Source organism: Helianthus annuus, chromosome 12 (genome assembly GCF_002127325.2).
Source record: "Helianthus annuus cultivar XRQ/B chromosome 12, HanXRQr2.0-SUNRISE, whole genome shotgun sequence".
In the NCBI taxonomy this organism is placed as follows: domain Eukaryota; kingdom Viridiplantae; phylum Streptophyta; class Magnoliopsida; order Asterales; family Asteraceae; genus Helianthus; species Helianthus annuus.
The window spans coordinates 96,456,076-96,476,138 of record NC_035444.2 but is presented as its reverse complement, the minus strand read 5'-3'; the positions used below and the strand labels follow the sequence as shown (position 1 = coordinate 96,476,138).

Sequence of the window (20,063 nt, the reverse complement as noted above, 5' to 3'; positions counted from 1 at the left end):
TCTATGTATTGACAAGAAATGGTTTTAACGAAAAATCTGGTAAGTACCTTTGAAAAGAAAAAGGAGTTTTCCAAGAAATCTGTTGACTTGATTATCAAAAGTCAACATCATGTAATCATATAGATTATCAGAGTGAGTATAACGAAAAATTTATTAGAACTCATGAATAAATGATCTTTTAAAGTGAATTCACATATATGACAAGCAATGTACGTATGACATAGGAATTTGTCAAGAGATGAGACAAATGAGAATTGATTTTATAAAAGAAAAATAAAACCTTTTATTGGTGAAGTTTTGAACGAAATTAAAAGTCAGCTAGCTTAAGTATAGTCGAAACATAAAGGTGCTTATTTTAAAAGTTGCGGTTATCTTTGGTGTTGTAAATATCTATGCATCCTTATTAGCTTCATTGGGATTTCGATCCTTGTTGTCGGGTGTCTTAGATAGTTTCGGGCAGTAGGGACGGATGTGGCCTGGTTCTCCACATTTATATCATACATTAGTTTTCCTTCTACATTCTTCCTCTACATGTGCAACTTTCTTGTAGAAATTACAGCGAAGGGTCTTTTTAGAATGGCGTTTTCTTGCGTGCTTCTTGTTATGGTTGCAGATAGGTTGCGTGATTGCTAGTTCTATTTCTTTGTCCTTACATGATTTGTCGGAGCGGAATTCCTTATAAGAGTAGCCATAGGTTGTGGTTTTCTTTTGTTTGGAAGATGGAGTTTTGATACGAATATCATGACTTCCCTTGGAACTAGGGTTAGGTTTGAAGTGGTGAGTATGCCTACAGTGTATAGTACGATCTTCGTTTATAGGCACAGAAATCTTAATAGCTTCAATGATCGAAGGTTGTAGGATCTTTTTCAGACCTGAACGAGTCGATCAGAAGAGTTTTACTCAGTTTGAACGGCGGAAACAGACGAACCGAGCTCAATTCAGCAAGTATTACACTTAAAACTGTCGTTTCTATTGATTGAATGACGATTACAGCGAGTCGACACTTCGGCAGCACTTCGTTGCAAACCGGAACAACTTGTTCATGATTTCGCTCCAAAGACCCTATTTATAGGGGTTGTGATTTCGCTTGAACAAGACTCAAGCGGAATCACTATCATGTTTTCGAGAGGAATCAGAACAACCAACTGGAGCGAAATCAGAACATTGATATTTTGGTTGAAATGTCCTAATGACATTTTCAAGCGGAATATCATCTAAACTCACTTTCTTGTTTTTCGTGCCCTGATCTAACTATCTCTATACAAGACTCGATACAAGACGAAGGCGACAGACGGATGCACCAACAAACTCCCCCTCGGATGTTGACGGAGTCTTCAGCGGCGAGTCTTTGCATCTTCAGTCTCTATCAGTCTTTGGGCATCTCTTTGAAGTATTTGACGCTGTAAACATCCTCAATCTTTATCTTCTCTTCTCTTTCATCACCAACAAACTCCTTCCCTCGGATGTTGACTTCTTCTCTATTCATTTGCACCAACATACACTCCCCCTCGAGTGTTGAATCTTTAAATTCATCAGCAACAACAATCTCAGGATCAGAACCTGGCTCTTTGACATTCAGACTCCCCCTCTCAATCAGCTAGGATCGCAGTCTGGCTTTCACAGGTTTAGAATCGTTGCCTGGCTCAATATTCTATTTAGGATCGAAAACCTAACTCTTACTCAGACCTGCAAAAATCTCTACCACAAACATAAGTTTTATGATATAAAGATTTGTACTCTAAAACACCACTTGTAGATAAAATCACACAATGATCTATAATATAGATTCTCATGAACCACTTGCAGGAGTATCATTTTCAAAACTTCTTATGACCTCTTGTAAGATAGATTTTAAACTCTTTTTACTCAAACTACCCTTCACAAAATGTCATCATGTTTAGCACTTGGAGTTTTGAAAATCAGCTCTTCAACACCAGTTGTCGAAAATCTTTTTGGAATTTTTCAAAATTTATGCTAAAACACACTAAAAATCTTTTTGGATTTTTTAAATTCAAAACTGACACCACATGTACGAATACAACTATGCAGCAATGAAATCTATACAGACAATATTTTTGTGAGTTTGTGCAAGAGGATCATATCAGTTTCTGAGACAAATCACCAACACCGTTAAGCTTCATTTCATTTTAAATTTTAAACAATTCACCTAGATTGGCAGTATATTGGTCAATTTAAATTTTCACACAAATTCAACTGTTTCGAGATACGATATTAATGTTTTAAAAACTTAAACTTATTCGTGTGTCCCACTACTTGAATATACTCCCGTATCCAGATCCTAATATTCAGTCTTACAGGTGAGTATACCACAAATGATATCTGTAAAGAGGTTAGATGCGAAACCGTGAGAGCTCAGGTCAGAATTTTCGTTCAGCAGAGAGATGACGGTTCGACTTTAGGTGTGTCCCCTTTAGAGGATCTTTTCTTCAACAGCAATGATTATCAATTTTATTGTTTCATCATTTTTGCTGAGGGCGGTGCTATATTTCAAGCATTTGCAGAAAGTATTATACGGGGACTAGGTCAGAATTTCCATTCAGCAGAAGTCCCGGAATAGTACCCCAGATATCACTGAGTATAAAGACCTAGTATCTCAGAAAGAGGGACCTTTCAAACAAGATTTCGGGGGTTACCCATATATTCAAGAAATTGTTCCCCACGAAATAAGCAAGTTTGAAATTTAGGTTTATATCTCGTCACAATCTACTAAATGTGCAAAAACCTACTGGCACATCCACAGTGAGATTGTTTATCACATTTTTGTCTTTACATTTCTTTAGCATGTTGTGATAGTCCACTGATGTACTATCATTTCCTCTTTTTCACAACAAAACTCATTTTTCATTTTATCATGTTTTTGACTTTTTCAAATTTCTAATGTTTTTGGATTTTATGAAATTTTTACTCCTCCTAAATGCAAACACATTTAAGGAAAATTGAAAACAAACTGTACAAGAAGTTGACAACCGATATCGAATCGCTTCAATTCGCCATTCACTTGGCATAAACAATCAGAACTCCCTCTATCAACAAACCATTTTCCTATTTAGATTTCAAAACACTTAAGTTTGTTTTAATCAAAATGGTTTTTCCGGAAAATTAGTTTAGTTGATTTTACCACTTGCAGGGATGGGGATGTGGTTCATCATATTGTCTTTCAACCACTTGTATTATGATATTATCAAGTTCAAATTAATGACCTTGACTAATCTCTACATCAGAACAAACATATGTACCACTTGTATGACAAACCCAAACCAATACAAAGATTGATGCTGATTCATGATCCACGATTACCAACTTGGGATCTCCGGCAAGTCAGGTTTTTCTATTCAAAGAAAATATCCACCCAAGCCTGACCAGCCTTGGATGTCACCGAGTCATCATCACTCGGTTTCTTACCTTTTCTCTTCTTCTCATATAACTCTTTAACCCCTTTGACTTTTCGGTCAATCATTTTTCCAAAAATGTGTTTCACTTTGGGGTTAAAGGCCTTTTCAATGTCAAAAACCTTTTTATCAGAATAAAACTGATTTGAAATTTCAGCCCGAAGTGGTGGAAAATTCTCATCATCCACAGTCAGAACTGATTTTTCACCATTTACCTCAATCTGTGGCTCCTCTAATTTTGTGGAATCAGATTCATCGCCAGAAGATAGCTCCTCTGATTTTGACCTATCAGAATCATCGCTAGAACTATCAACTGATTTCTTAACCACCCATTTCTGGTTGTCAGATTTAGCTCTTTTCTTGTAAAACCTGTTTGAACATTCACCAATTTCAAATTTTGAATTTTTTGAATAATTTTGTTCTGTCAATTGGTGGTTCAAACTCAACCACTTTTCCTTTCAATTTAGAAACTCCCTGCTTGTTTTGTATTGCCTTAAAACAATCTCTGGCAATATGTCCAATAGAATTGCATTGGAAACAGGTTCTCGTGTCTTTCTTCTGAACATCACACTTCATATCTTCTTGCTTCTTAGCAAGGAACTCTCTGTTTGATTGTCTCCAAAATTCTTTCTTTTCTTCTTCGTCTGCTGATGTACCTGAAACAAATGTCATCTTTGATTTAAAATCTCGAACATATTTTTCATTTTTCTATTTTTCTGTGGGAATAAAACCAAGACCTTTCTTTTTGAAATTACCGTTATGGTTTGGTTTCTTTTGAAAACCAGAACCAGAACTGTAACCCTTTTTCTTGTTTAATCTTTGTTGAACTCTTGAGGTGTATTTTTTAGGTTTTTCATTAAGATGTAAATCTCTTATTTCAGAAATATTGATTTCTGTGAGTTTGAAAACCTTTTTGATCATTTCAGATTTGACACCTCTTATTGGAAATTCCTCATCAGAATATAATTTGTCCGAATCATTCAAAGTATATGCCACTTTAAATGTTTCATCATTCAAATTAGATTTTGATAACAGGAATTCTTTATCATAAACTCTTTTACCCTGTTTTTCATTTTGACCCGGAGTGCTGGACTCAGACTTTGACTCCGACATAGACTTCGACTTTGACTCCTCTGTTTCATGGTTATCTAACACATGATCCACTACTTTCTTCATCAATTGAGATTGTTGATCAGTGTCAGACGATGTAAACGTGACATCAATATTTTCTGGCAAATTGACTAATGAATCTGACTCCCACTGTAAGTTTGTAGCCTTTTTAACTCTTTCAGAATTTGGATTTCTGGGCAAATATCCATTTTCCAGCGGGGGTGGACACTTGTTGTAACTGACACCTCGTTTCTTACCAGAATTTTTCTTGTCAGTCTTTTTTTTGTGTCATTCTTCTTCTCAGTCTTCTTTTCAGGAGTCTTTTCATCAGTAATCTTTTGCTCTTCAGTCACTACATCATCTTCAAATGCCTTCATGCCTTCAACAGTTGGATAAATCCTGTCAATGACATAAGAAGTACATGAGTAACTTTTCAATAAGCGATTAACTCTTTCAGTTTCAATTCTTTGTAATTCAAGATTTTGTTCCAAAGCAGCACATTTCTCGATATAATGGTTCACGACTTTTTGCTTTGTCATGAAAGCTCCCTGAAGTGTCTTCAATGTTGTTGCCTGCTCTTCACTAGTGTCATTGTACATATTCATGGCTTTGTTCAACACATCATAAGACTCCTTCAATCTGTTCATGTTGTGAATCAATGAACTGTTCTGTTTCTTCATTGCTTCACAATTTTCACAAATTGCTGGATTCTCCTTTGCAATGGCTTCTTCATCAATTTTGAAAGCTGGAACTTCTTTCACTTTTCTTCTCACTACCGGTATTGTTTCATCGTCACTGCTCACCGGTGTCTTTACCTTTTTCTTTTTCTTCTTGGCTTTATCATCTTCACTATCACTTTCAGCCATCATCTTCCAGTGATCTCTCATCTGTTTAGCATAATACTCAATATCATCATCACTGTCTTCTTCAACTCTAGCAACAAAAGCTGGGTGAACTGGAGCTTTATTAGGATCATAGTCATCCCAATTGAAATTCTCCCAGCTAAACCCTTCAGGTAATTTTTCATCATCTTGATCAATCACACATGCTTTACCATCAGCTGGTATATATTTATCCCAGTTGAATTCTGTTGATGGCTTCTTTTCATCTTGATTCACAAGCTCTCTTTGAAGATTCTTCAATCACAACCCTTCCATGTGCTGTTTGTGCCTGCTGCTGGGTTGGTTGTTGAGCAACTTGATGGTAGATGGCCTTCCGATAATAATCGTTGTTGTTGTTGAAAGGATTTTGAGCTCCACTTGCTTCGCGATTCTTGCACTCTCTCTTGAAGTGTCCTTTTTCCCTGCAATGAAAACAAGTGACTTTAGATTTGTCAAAACCCAAAGTAGAAACATTAGCCTCACGGAGATCATCTCTTCCTGTGATCTGCTTGAATTTTTCAGCTCTCCTCAACACGCTAGCCAAACACCATTTTATATCCATTAGCTCCATCTCTTCAGCATCAATATGGTCGTAATCTTCTTTGGTTAGCATAGGATTCCCGATTCGACCTGCAACAAAACTTCCATATGATTCCAAAACAGTTCCCAACAAAGACATATGGCTTTTTGCAACTTCTTCAGTGTAATCTTGATCATTCTCCAGATTCAGAACAATGTTGCATTGTAACTTTCTACCACTCTTTGTCACTGTCAAGTTTAGATCAAATGAAGGAAATGATGAAAAACTTGTGTTGCTGTTTGATCCTTTTGATGAACTTCCAGACGAATTCTTGGCACTGAAAGCAGTTTCCACTTTTGGAGAAAAATTTGTGGATTTTTCATTCAATCCTGCTTTGTAGTAAAGCCCGATGTCTTGTTCACCATCGAAGTCTTTCATTCTGGAAATCTTTCTCTGTTCCATCTCCTGAGCCTCAATCTTTTCAATGAATTTGCTAAGTGTCAGATTGTTGAAACCTTTCTTGTTTCTTAGCATTATAAGATATGTACCCCAAGTCTCATGTGGTAATGCATCAGCTAGTTTTTCAATTAACTCTTCATTCTCTTTGTTGATACTAACTCTCTTCATGTTAACCAACAAATTGCAGTATCTTTCAATTATGTGCTTTGTACTTTCATTCTTCAAACCACGAAATAAATCAAACTCTTTTTTCAGAAGCGATTTGTTGTTTTTGATCATCTCTTGGCTTCTAACAAATTTAGATCGTAATGCTTTCCAAATCGAATATGCACTCCCAGTACCATAATGTCTTCTTTCACGGCTTGTTGCAACAAATTTAGCATCATTTTCTCATTTTTATATTTCCTTTTATCATCAATGCTCATATCCTAGATAGCAATTTCCTCTTCATCGTCATTTGTCGGTCTAACGTATTTTGTTTCAATACATTCCCAAGCATCTAGATAATTTGCTTGTACCCAGTTCTCAAAGCGACCTTCCCAACCCTTATACTCTTCAATGTTCATTAGTTTGGGAGGTTTTTGCATAGTTCCCGTTTCGTTTTCCAACATCATGTTCTGTGCAAGAGTGATCGGGGTAACCGGAGTAGCGAATGCGTTATAAAATTCTTCGTCCAAGACTCGGATTTCAAAAATTCTCAAACTGTTTGTTCAAGCGAAATAGCAATTCTCAAACAAAGTCCCTTTTCAAGCGAAACCCCTGATTCAAGCGGAATCAAAACAATACTCGTTCAAGCGAAATCTTGGTTCGAGCGGAATCACCAAGATTTTTCAAGCGGGATCACCAATCACTTTGGAGCGGAATAACTCTCCTCAAGCGAAATTAGCAAGAACTTTCAAGCGGAACCTTGATTTCAAGAGAAATCAAAACCACAATGCTGCTGACGTCATCATACAATCGCTGGTTTTCAAGCAGAATATCAAAAATTACCAGTTTTAGTTCGAATTTTAGCCTGAAACTTTTAAGGATTTGTTAAATCATGATTGCGTACAAACTGTGAAAATTTGAACCAATTTTAACCGTGAAAAGTTTTGAATTTTGAAAAAGAAGGTGTAGAAATCAGAAAATGTAGCTGAATTGGTATGAACTCTTCCTCCTGAGCTCTGATACCACTTGTAGGATCGTTTTCAGACCCGAACGAGTCGATCAGAAGAGTTTTACTCAGTTTGAATGGTGGAAACAGACAAACCGAGCTCAATTCAGCAAGTATTACACTTAAAATTGTCGTTTTTATTGATTGAATGATGATTACAGCGAGTAGACACTTCGGCAGCACTTCGTTGCAAACCGGAACAACTTGTTCATGATTTCGCTCCAAAGACCCTATTTATAGGGGTTGTGATTTCGCTTGAACAAGACTCAAGCGGAATCACTATCATGTTTTCGAGCGGAATCAGAACAACCAACTGGAGCGAAATCAGAACATTGATATTTCGCTTGAAATGTCCTAATGACATTTTCAAGCGGAATCTCATCTAAACTCACTTTCTTGTTTTTCGTGCCCTGATCTAACTATCTCTATACAAGACTCGATACAAGACGAAGACGACAGACGGATGCACCAACAAAGGTATGGCATTCGATATTCCTTGAGCTATTATATTTTCTATAGTATTTTTATCCAAAGAGTTTTCATTACTAGCCTGAATTTCTTGATCACATGCTATTTCCTTTGACATCTGAATTGCAAACATGTTTCGATATAATTATCATAGAAATTCCGCAATTATACAGGCACATTGTGTCTAGCGCAATTATAGTCAAAGCTATCAGTATTATGTGTTGATATGTTTAGATATACATATATATATATATATATATATATATACATGTCATATTTTAACATTTTTTCTTACTATATATCTTATCAAAATATAAGGAAAATGTATATTTTATATGTGTTGTTTCTCCCTTTGGTGTAATAGCTTCTCTTTATTGTCTTAATTTAATTATATTTCCAAAACTCATGGCTGGATAGGTATTCAAAATAAAGGTAAAAGCTTTATATGAAATTCTGAGATTTTTCCGTCATTGACTCAGTATTGTTTTTCAAGAGGTGGTGCTAGTACAAATATTCTTAAGGTATCTTTTGAATTAAAGTTGAGTATCAAAATAGATTTTGAGTAAACATGTAAGTTTTTTTCTTCTGTTATATAAAAGCTTGTCCTTTTTCAGAAGACATTTGATTCTTATATTGTATATATTATCAAAAAAATTGTGTCTTGTATATACATACGTATAAATATAAAATTTTAAAATTTCTTATATAATACCATTTCATAAAAATCTAGTTACATAATTAATTGTATTATCTTTCCTGTTTATTACGATAACTTTGTTTATTCCTTTATATTAACCAGATAAATTTCTATCAAATTTATTGAAGATAATATTTTTAGAATAAAAAGAATTTCATTAGAAGGAATATATTAAATAGAAGTATAAATCTTCTGAATTCTTTTTTATATGATGGGTTGACTCAATTTTTGGTTATAACATGCTTAGAACTTGAATCTCAATTTATCATATTTATTTATTAAAGAATCATAACAGAGAATACAAAGTTTAGTGTTTCTAAAATTTATTCTTAACATATTAAGAAATGAAGTATTATTCTTATATCATAATATATATACATATGACTTAAATATAGTTTAAGAAATGAATCGAACTTAAATGGTAAAAAGTGTTTCCTCTAGAGATATACTAGTGGAAAACTCGCGCGTTGTAGCGGAGCCGATAATACGCGACGAGAATATAATTCAAACCTTAAAACAATAAAAAATTATAATATATTAGGTGTGGTTCTCATTATCCCCCTATGCAAACAATCAAAACAACCCTTTTAAAGAAAGCAATTTTTAGCCAACCCGACCCAACCCGAAACCCATTTTGACCCGAGCCCGTTTTAACCCGAACCCGTTCCGACCCGAACCAAAACAACCTTTTTTGTAATTGACCCGTTTTGACCCGAACACGTTTTGACCCATGACCCGACCCGACCCAAACCGACCCGTTTGCCAGGTCTCGATTGCATGGTACAACATAAGCATTTAGGTATGCTCCTAAAATGCGCATTATAAATAAAACTTGTTAAAAATGGAGCTAAAGATTATAATGTTTTAACAAAAGAAATGCCAATAATAAAGTTTTAAATCATCAGGAACCCAATGTCTCAACATCTTCAGATCCTGAAAAACTCTTTCCTCCTTGATCCGCCTTTGTATGCGGGTCACTGCTGTAATGTGACGGATATTCGAACTTCATTCGGGAACTAACCCGTCTCTGATTTTCTGAGAGAATAAAAGTACTTGTTAGATAAACAAAAAGTGGTTGACATTTTGAGTCAGCGTGTTTGACTTCTGTATTCTTTTTCCATTAACTTCCAAAACTTGGAAAAATCCAAGTGCTGTTTGAATCTAAAATACGATCGATATCAGTAAAAATATTCCAAGCGGGCAGAACCCACCGATTTTCTCCTTTTTCCAGTAGACAGCGCATTGGAATTTATTAAATGGCATCAGCAAATTAAGTTAAAACTTAAAAAATATGAAATCAACTGAAAGAAGGGTGTAAGTGTTACCAGCAAATAGCCACCGGTGGTGCTGCCACATACAAATAAAATGCCGCCAATGCCTTTTAGAACCATTGAAGCCAAAACATGCTTAACCTGTATGAATATGTAGAAAAGAAAAAAAACCCTCATAATATGGAAGCATAAAGTCAGAACGCCCAACAATTCCATGCTCTATAACAGAATGCTGAATCCAAATTCATAACAAGAAACGTGAATACAAGTTCCAACAACAAAAGCATAAGCCATATTAATAAAGTAGGTTTAAAAACCATGAGTAAATTGGCAACTGGTATAGGATATAAAACGTATAATTCCTCATGAATCTCCACTTCAACATGATTTATGTAAATCTAGCTGTACAAGTCATCATCATCAGCATCGCCAGCATGGGCGGCAAATGGGTCAGAATCATCACCACCACCAGTCCAAGATGTTGATTTAGGAAGCCGAAATTCCAACCCAAATCCTCGAGACTGCTGCAGCGTCTAAGCAAATGCTTGGTATTTCCTTATGTCAACATCACTCACACTTCTGCAAGCATATCCTCAAAGTGGGCCGCCTTAATCTCTGCCACCTCCTCTTTATCCGCATCCATAGAGTCAGGATTCTCACTTCTTTTCATTTCCTTCTCTATATCCTGCATAATACAATCAACACAGCAATTTAACTCGTTGGTCACATGTAGAGTTGCAAAAACGAGATTGGGCCCGAGACAGGTCAAAGAAAAGGCCAAACAAACTCAAAATGGCATGATTTAGCCTAAATGTCCATTAGTCCTACATATTTTCCGCAAGCCCACTCCTAGGCTGGGTTGAGTCCAAAGCTTAAAACCCTGGTCCTAATACGTTTAGGCTCACAATCCAGGGTTAGCACCCCCCCAGACTTCACTGAAATACTTGAGTTGGATATTAACCGGAGTCCGTATGCCAAGAATAAAGGTCCAACAAATACAATAATCTGGGATTATTTTTTATATTTTAAGTTCTAAAACATAAAAATGCACCACATAAAGTGGTTGGGTTTCAAGAGTAAAAATAGAAAGCTCACCAAAGTTCCAGGAGGAAGCAACACCATGTAGAGTTCTGAAGCTGATAAAACAGTTGCACTGATTGCTTCTAGCCGTTGGATCAACCAATTATTTGCAGCAAAACTGTGCAAGGACTTGCATTATTATTAACAACTTCACAATTTTTGGCAAAGAATCGTTCTTCTTGATGAAAAGCTCTTATTATCATGGATCATGTCACTAATTCAGCCAGATGGTTTGCCAACAATGATCATGAAAAGAAAGAACAAGAAAAGAAAAAGGAAGCATTTGCAGGTCGTCCCAAACCTAACTCACCCCATCTTGACCAGCACAAAAAATACCCATTACCCGACCCAACCATCTCTAGAAAAATAGCAGGTGCATTCCATGAAGATTTAGTAGTAGCGGCCCGTCACTTTTGTATTGTTAGGCTTTTGATCCTCAATGACAGCTAAAATTGTTATTTATACCATAGTCCACAAGCATCACTCCACACCTCTTCATCATTTGAATGAACAAGACACTCAAGGGCAGGTAATGCGGGTTTTGTCAGCATATTAAAAGAGAATGTTTTTTTTTTTTAATTTGACTTGCCATAGACAAAAAAAGCTAAATTATCCATCAAAAACGAATATAATTATTAGAGAAGAACAAACAAAAACTGAAAGTCGATTTCATCTCAACTCCCCAAATCAATGGATAATTTTCCAACAAGGGTGGATCGTCAACACTTTTTTTTGTCCACCCATATCTCTTTGACTTACATTGAAACCTAAATAAGATTATCAGAAGTATATTTGTAAAATAATAACCTTAACAACAACTAAAAAATACAATTCAAAACCAAAAAAACATGAAACTGAAAAAATTAAATCTTGATTTGTGCATACCTTGAGACCGGCGGCGGAGCAGCAGCGCCGGTGGCCGGCGAAACAACGCTAAATCTACATTTCTCTCAATAGTCATACTCAAGACTGATAATTGCAACTCCAAACAACCGTTACCGATTTAATAGTGCATCCAAACACCCCTTAAAACTGCGTGATATCTTTATACTAACACAACACAGCCTGCATATTCAATTAACATAAATTACTAAACAATATCCTAAATTAAACCCTAAATTCCAAAATCTCATTAATAATTTCACCAAAACTCAAAAAAAGTAACTGAAAATTGAGATTCTACTGGTTGCTTCACAGCTACCACCATTAGGGTTTTCTTCATAGATCAATTTTTTTACCAAACCCTACATATTAATTTTGATAAATTTAAGATTATAGTAAAAAAAAAATACAATGGAAAGACGAGTAATCGATCAAGAATTAATGAAAATCTTACATCTTGTTTATTAGAGGAACTGTGTCACTTCTAGAAGAGATACTCGATCGGCGGGTCCAAGTGCTGGAGAGGGAGAATTGATCGGATTTATGGGATTGAAATCGTAGGGTTTTGGTGGCTTTTGGTGTGATATCATTTTCATCCATCAAGCCTTATTGATGATATCAGTTATTGATTTCAGTTTCGTGGGGAAGAATTGATTTCAATCTTGATTGAATTAGTAATTGCACTGATGTTTGCATCTCCCCTGTTCAGCTGTTGATTTCTTTGTGGTGATTATACATATAATTCCTTGGTCTGTTTGGCGAGTGACAATGAATTGGGGCAAATTTGGGAGAAAGAAATGAAGATTAGGTTAAGAACTTATGATCTTTCGTCTACCGTCTTAAAATTTTTGATGGAAATTACTATTATGTCCTAAGGAAATGCTTTATATTGATGTATAGATGTATATATATTTTAAACCATATTGTTATACCGTACTAAAGGTTTTTGGTACATATTTTACTTCATGGATGAAATATTATTTATAATATTGATACAAATTGTATATATAAAATATACATACATTTGATTTACAATTAAGTTTTAAATTATTTCCTGTTGATACATAGGTATTATGTATTAAAATCAGCTAATTACACAGTATCAAGTTGTTGTACATATTCTGGTTTCATAAATACTGTTTTATAAAATATTTTGCATCTCCGGTTGTATACGTATATGTGTTTAAATTTTAGAATCGTCGAACTGTAATAATTCGTGTTCATTATTAAATTAAGGATTACGTTTCATAAAATCCTCTTTAATGTAACTTTATTCAAGAGCCAAATATTTCATTCTTCCGAAAATATTATTATTATTAATTTTAATTTAAAACGGGATTTAATAATATTTAATGAGGATAAATAATATATTAGAGATTTTTCTTAAAGAGCGTTTGTGTATTAAAAATCTTCTAGCATGTTAGTTATCATCAATATTGACTATATGTAACTTATCAAATTTTGATGAATAATCTACAGAAATAATATGATAAGAAGTAATAAAGAATTATACAATGATTTACAAAGTATTTTAATTATTGTTTTTAAACAACGCTGAAACATTATATTTTAACAAAATTAATATAACTGTACGTTTTATCAAAACTTTGACAAATACATATCTTTTAAATCGAGTAAAACCCTTGAATTATATCATAAATCATAAAATATATTGTTTTCATTGAATAATATTTTATATTATGATATTTTAGTGATATCATACCTAGGGGTAAGATATTTCATAATATTATTATAGTTTATTTTGAATTGTATTCACATAGATATGTGGGCATAGAATTAAATATTATATTACGAATATATCCCCTTTTTATAGCCTATCATATTATAAGACATAATAGGTGTTACATATCCTGAGAATTTAAATGATATAAAATCATTTAGGTATAATATATATTATTTAAATATTCATATTAGATAAAAATGCTTGGATAGTCCCTGTGGTTTACCCATTTTTCACCTTTAGTCCCTAACTTTCTAAAATTACACCTATAGTCCCCAAGTTTTTGAATTTTGTTCCCGGATAGTCCCTGGCGTGGATGAAGGTTAGTTTTTGGTGTTAGATGCGTGTGAAATGACAAAAATGCCCTTAGTGTCAAATTAATAAGTGAAAAGTTAAAATAAATATAATTCATATTTTACAATTTATGTGAGACTCACCACCCACCCTACCCACTTCATCTTCCCCACCCCATACCACCATCTCCACCTTCAACCATCACCACCATCTACCCCCCTCCTCCCCCCCCCCACACACACACACCACTTCACAGTAACCACCACTACCACAACCATCCCCGCCACAACCACCACCACCGCCATCAAATCAATAAAATACAAATTCAATAATTCAGACACCTGATTAATACCCTGAAACACCTCTACAGTTGGTTTTAAATGTCAAATCTTTCTACTTTGAAATTTGTCGCAAAAGTTGTAATTTCAAACTATGGTTTCACTAATTGAAGACTGAATAATGAATACGTCTTATTTTATAAATATGTATATATTAGCGATAAGTATCGTTGTTGATGGGGTCGGAATTGGTCTAGTTTTCTCCGGGCGGTGCGGCATATGCACGTGAGCAAAAAATTGAAAAGTGATTAAAATAGTCAACTGACGGCTAGGAGTTTGTTGAAAATGTGGCTCGGATCGATCTGACTGGAAAACTGATTTGATGGTGTTAACGATTGAATTTGTATTTTAATGATTTGATGGTGGCTGTGTGGTTGTGGCGGGGATTGTTGCGGCAGTGGTGGTTACTGTGAAGTGGTGGTGGGGTGGGGGTAGATGGTGGTGGTGGTGGTTGAAGGTGGTGGTGGTGGTGGTGGTTTGGGGTGGGGAAGATGAAGTGGGTAGGGTGTGTGGTGGGTCCCACATAAATTGTAAAGTATGAATTATATTTATTTTAACTTTTTACTTGTTAATTTGACACTAAGGGTATTTTTGTCATTTCACACGCATCTAACACCAAAAACTAACCTCCATCCATGCCAGGGACTATCCGAGAATAAAATTCAAAAACTTAGGGACTATAGGTGTAATTTTAGAAAGTTAGGGACTAAAGGTGAAAAATGGGTAAACCACAGGGACTATCCGAGCATTTTTCTCTTCATATTATGACATTTTCAAAGTATCATATCTGAATTGCATTTATATTATATTAATATTAAAATATTAATATTAACATTGTATTATTGTTATAAAATTTATATTGCATTATGTTCCCACATACACATATGAATATGATAGAGATATAAGATATCACAAAATTTACTAAGACATGATATTATGAATATATATATCATTTATAGCATAAGCCTAAGATGCAGATGTGGGTAACACATATTGGGAATTTAAGATTCGTTAAATGGCATAAAAATCATAATAAACACATTAAGATTTTAAGTTCACATGATAACACATAAGATATTAATTTCCTAACACAATTGGTTAAGGGTTTAGGTGTTGGAAGAACACCTAAAGGGCTTAAACCAGTGGCATGGCTCTAATACTACCTTCTGTCACAACCCCTGTCCCCTAACAACCCAGGAACGGGCGGCCGCGGCCAGTTTCAGTGGTATTGGTGTTTATAAATTTGGCAGCGGAAATTTTATCAGGACCGTAGTTAGGAAATAATTTAACAGAGTTAAGCACCAAAAATATTTAAAATAAAGAAATGAGATAAAACCCAAGTTTCTCTGATAATACATTTATAGGAAATAATCCCAATTATTGAAAACAATTCTTCTTTTTAATTAGGTAACTTTTATTGCCACTTTTCTAAGCCTTCAGTGCTCTCCAGCTGGCTTTTATTGGCTTCACACTAAGTTACCTGAAACACGTGTTTAAAACATTTTATCAGCAGGAAATACTGGTGAGTGAATCCCGGTTTAATCAAATTTAATAAAGACCATTGTACAGTATTGAGGGCGGTCGCGCAATTACATTTGTTTCCATCTATTCAATTACCACCCACGGTACTGTCAACCCGACTTGTGGCCATTTTACTCCTCGCAAGTTAGTAACAAATTTTGTATACAAAACCCCAACATACCGACGATAATTGTAGAATACAAATACTCAATAACTGTTTAATATAATTTAATTTAGTTGAGGTTTTGTAAAAACAATTTGCAAAAAGGAGATTACTCACATTGCTACTTTTGGTCTTTCGTTTGTGACTTCCTGGTTATAATCTATTAATTGAACAATGCACGTGTGTTAGTATAATAACCCAATTTAACATTAGGTATACTTTCCCAAAGACAGAACTCCAACGACTACGTCGGGCAGAACCGCGACAGCCGTTACGGAATCCTAACTCCATCGGGTAGCGTATCTACTACGTAACCGAGGGTTATGATACTTACAATGAGGCAGAGCTTCACTAATTAGGGGGGGTATAATGCCCGGGTATAGTGCCTACTATAGAGAAATTGAGAGAGAAGTCAAAGAAATGAACGATATGAAAGTGAATGCCGATGGCATCTATTTATAGAGCCTGTTCGACACTTTATCGCTCCCCGCGACAGATGGGGAGAAGGTTTACGCGGCCCGCGAGGGATGGTAGGGCGGCGGCGGTGTTGCTGAGCCATCGCAGGTTCTGACGCGTGGCCTGACAGGTGACGGCACCAGGTGCCGGCCTGATGTCGAGCTGTCGCGGCCCGCGACGAAGCTAGCTAAGGGCTTCGTGCCCCGCGAGTGACCATAAATTTTTTTTATTTTATTTTTAATTATATAAAGGTATTCGAGACCGGTTTTCGTATACGGGGTGTATTTTAAGATGTCTAGTGACATTCTAATTATATTAGGGGGTCGGAAATATTTTAGGAGGGTTGTTATATCTTGGGTATAACTTCTGGACCGTTTAATAAAATATATAATGCATTCGCATTAACTATAGTAACCCAATTTAACTTTATCCCTACGTCACGAGACAGAACCCCAAAAAACTTAGTCAGGCAGAGCCTTGACATGTGTTGTTGGGTCCTAAATCAATCGGACAGGGTATCAGTGATTAGAGGTTACAACACTTAAAACGGGGCAGGGCTTTATTACTATTATAAATAAAATTAACTACACAGAATTTTAGAGAAAAGGGTGTTGGCGAGAGAGAGAAAGGTGTGAGAATTTGTGAGAGCTCACATGTGACAACTTGAGTTTCCAAGGTTTCTCCTTTATGCATTACTTGTTACATACTGTGTTTTGTGGTTCGTTGCATTGAATCTATATACCGTGATTAGTTTATAAGTTGTTTATGTGGACTTATGTTAGTGTTAATTAATATAGTAGGCAATTATTTATTTTAGACCTTGTGGAAAAATGTGGAGCCTTGGCCGAAACACCCACCCGAAACATCCCTACCCACACCCGAAACACCCACTGTATTATTAATATATGTTTTATATATTCAATAAAATGGAACCTTTGGCAAACACCCGAAACACCCCATCCACATGAAACATCCACACGAAAACACCCCTCCACCCGAAACACCCACCCGAAAGCATACACACGAAACGTCGGCCCAGTCTTCGCCAAAGCCATTAAGGGCCCAACCTTTTATAACTCTCGTATAAACGACTGTAGGTTACGTAAACTACCATTAGAAAAACCCTAAGGTCTCTCTCTTCCTCTCCTCTGCATGACGGCAATCCTCAGGCTCTCGAAACTGTTGCTAGTCGCGTATCGTAATCGGTTAGTATGCCATCCCTGTTATTAGATTGATGTTATGCATTGGGTGATTGTTATATGTATTGTCTATGAACTGTTATGCGATCTTGTTTGCAGATTGATAGATGGGTAGGATAGGGACCCTTATAATCTGATGTATGATTGGTTATGTTATGTTCTGCGTATTATCCATGTTCGATGTGGTGTTGTTGATCTTGATATGCTGATGTGATGATAATAGATGACTGGCAAATGATGGTTTTATGTTAAAACATGTGTCGAATACTTGATGATCATAACAACTTGCTAATGTTGAATGACGGTTGAATCATAATCATGATTGTATGATGAAGACGATGTAACTGTTAGTATGAAATTAGGGTTTCTGTGTTTCGTAACTGTTGAGGAAGATTAAGGTTCCTCGTGAGGAAGGTTAAGGTTCCTCGTGAAACTTGTGAGTACTTAAAGTTCCTCGTGAAACTTATAAGTAACAGTAGTTAAGTATGTTAACTCTGTTAGTGTGATAACTCTGTTAGTGTGATAACTTTGTTAGTGTGATAACTCTGTTAGTGTGATAACTCTGTTAGTGTGATAACTCTGTTAGTATGATAACTCTGTTAGTGTGATAACTCTGTTAGCATGATAACTCTGTTAGTATGTTAACTCTGTTAGTGTGTTATCTCTGTTAGTATGTTAACTCTGTTAAGTCGGTTAACTAATAACCTATGTTAGAATAGACTGAAAACTTAATTATGTGAAACACGAATTATATCAACATGAGATAACTGTTATGTGTTACTTGATAATGATTTCCTAAGCACACTTTGTGACATAGATTGCATGATAATCGTTACGAACTTAAACTGATTGCGTATACGTGCATACTATAGGCCTTGACTGATTATTTGTGAGCACGTAATTTAGCATACCAAGCAAACCGAGGTGAGTTCACACTTTCACAAGGCATGGGATTCCCAAGGGTTGGGAATGGGTAAAGGATCTAAACTAACACCGCGTGATATCCTGGTTTGGAACACGTACACACCCTCTTAATTGAAGGGTGACAACATGTGATAAGGATTTAATTGGAAACTGCGTGATCTCCTGGTTTAGAACACGTACACACCCTCTTTACTGAAGGGTGACAACATGGATTCTAGACCAAAACTCTATCATTAAGTCCCTCATTTTGTATCGACTTAATCGCCGAGGCCAATGGCGAGCGTGTCATTAGTTAAATAGCGCTATTAGGTTTGACAAGCCTCACACCGTGCCGCAGAGGACGGGCGTGGACTAATGGACTATGGCACGTCAGTGATGATAGACATTGACTTGGGCACCAACTTACTTCAGTCAGTAGTCGATATGGTAAACAGGTCTAGTGGTTCACATGGGGAAGCCCCCACTAATCATGGATATGGTTTGGGAAAGAAGGAACTGGATAATCATATTTTCAACTATGGGGTAACCCCCACGGCAAGTAAGCCAGCTAAAGAAAAACTATGTTTTGAAACAACTTAAAACGAACACCCAACTGTGAACTCGCTCAACTTTGTTGTTGATTCGTTGTTACATGCCTTGCAGGTCTTTAGGTGCATATCATTAGAACTTGTTGTCTGGGATGCTGGAGTGGTCATGGGTCGAGATACATGGAATCGCAACATAAGTCTAATGGTTTACTTATGCGAGGATTTATAAAACATTTAACCAATGATTATTGCTTCCACTGTGTACTATGTGTTATATGTAACGTTTTGAAATACTTCCTATTAATAAATGAAAGTTATTTAATTATACTTATGAGTTCAATGTGATTGGTGGCTAAGATCCTGGTATGTCACACGCCTCGCGGGGGTTTCCGCATGTGGTATTTTGGGGGTGTGACAGATTGGTATCAGAGCCATTGGTTATAGTGAATTTGGTTTTAAAAAAGGGAAAATGTTTTTGTAAAACCAGACTATAACCAAACAGTTCTGAAAACGTGAATACGACCATGACACTCAGCTCCAGATTGCAAGGTTCGCCTCTCGTATACTCATTGTACTACATAACTGACGGGTGGTCCGTAGGACAACCCTTAAAAGGTCTAAATGTACGCACATTCCATGCTTTATTCAGTTAATTGCTTGAACTTGGTAACCACTCTATGTTTGATTTTGCAGGTGTTAAAGTACATAAAAGATGGATATTATGGAGCTTGGATGGATGCTAGATGATGGTGGAAACAAGAATTATTGATTCCACTTGTAATGAAAGAAACAAGAAAAAACATAACATACAGAACCGTAACCTACGGCTCTGGCCGTAGGTTACGGCTCCGGCCGTAGGTTACGACTCCAACATGTCCAAATTGCATCGCCGTAAGACAGGAGCTCCTTGCCGTAAAGAACCACTCAGAGCCGTAACCTACGGCTGAGGGCCGTAGGTTACGGCACCCT

The 20,063-nt window shown here is 36.0% G+C and overlaps 1 long non-coding RNA gene across 2 annotated transcripts; it reads right to left on the bottom strand.

Annotated features, from left to right (window-relative positions):
• Window positions 1-9,511: 9,511 nt before the first annotated feature.
• Window positions 9,512-12,769, bottom strand: LOC110895844. 2 transcript variants are annotated; one of them, XR_004874303.1, is made up of 5 exons: window positions 12,386-12,769; window positions 11,935-12,114; window positions 11,065-11,167; window positions 10,024-10,654; window positions 9,512-9,733 (listed from the first exon to the last, which is right to left on the bottom strand). It is a non-coding gene; the product is annotated as an uncharacterized LOC110895844 (long non-coding RNA). The 2 variants fall into 2 exon arrangements; XR_002567410.2 differs by having other exon boundaries at window positions 11,065-12,114.
• Between the last annotated feature and the right edge of the window lie 7,294 nt (window positions 12,770-20,063).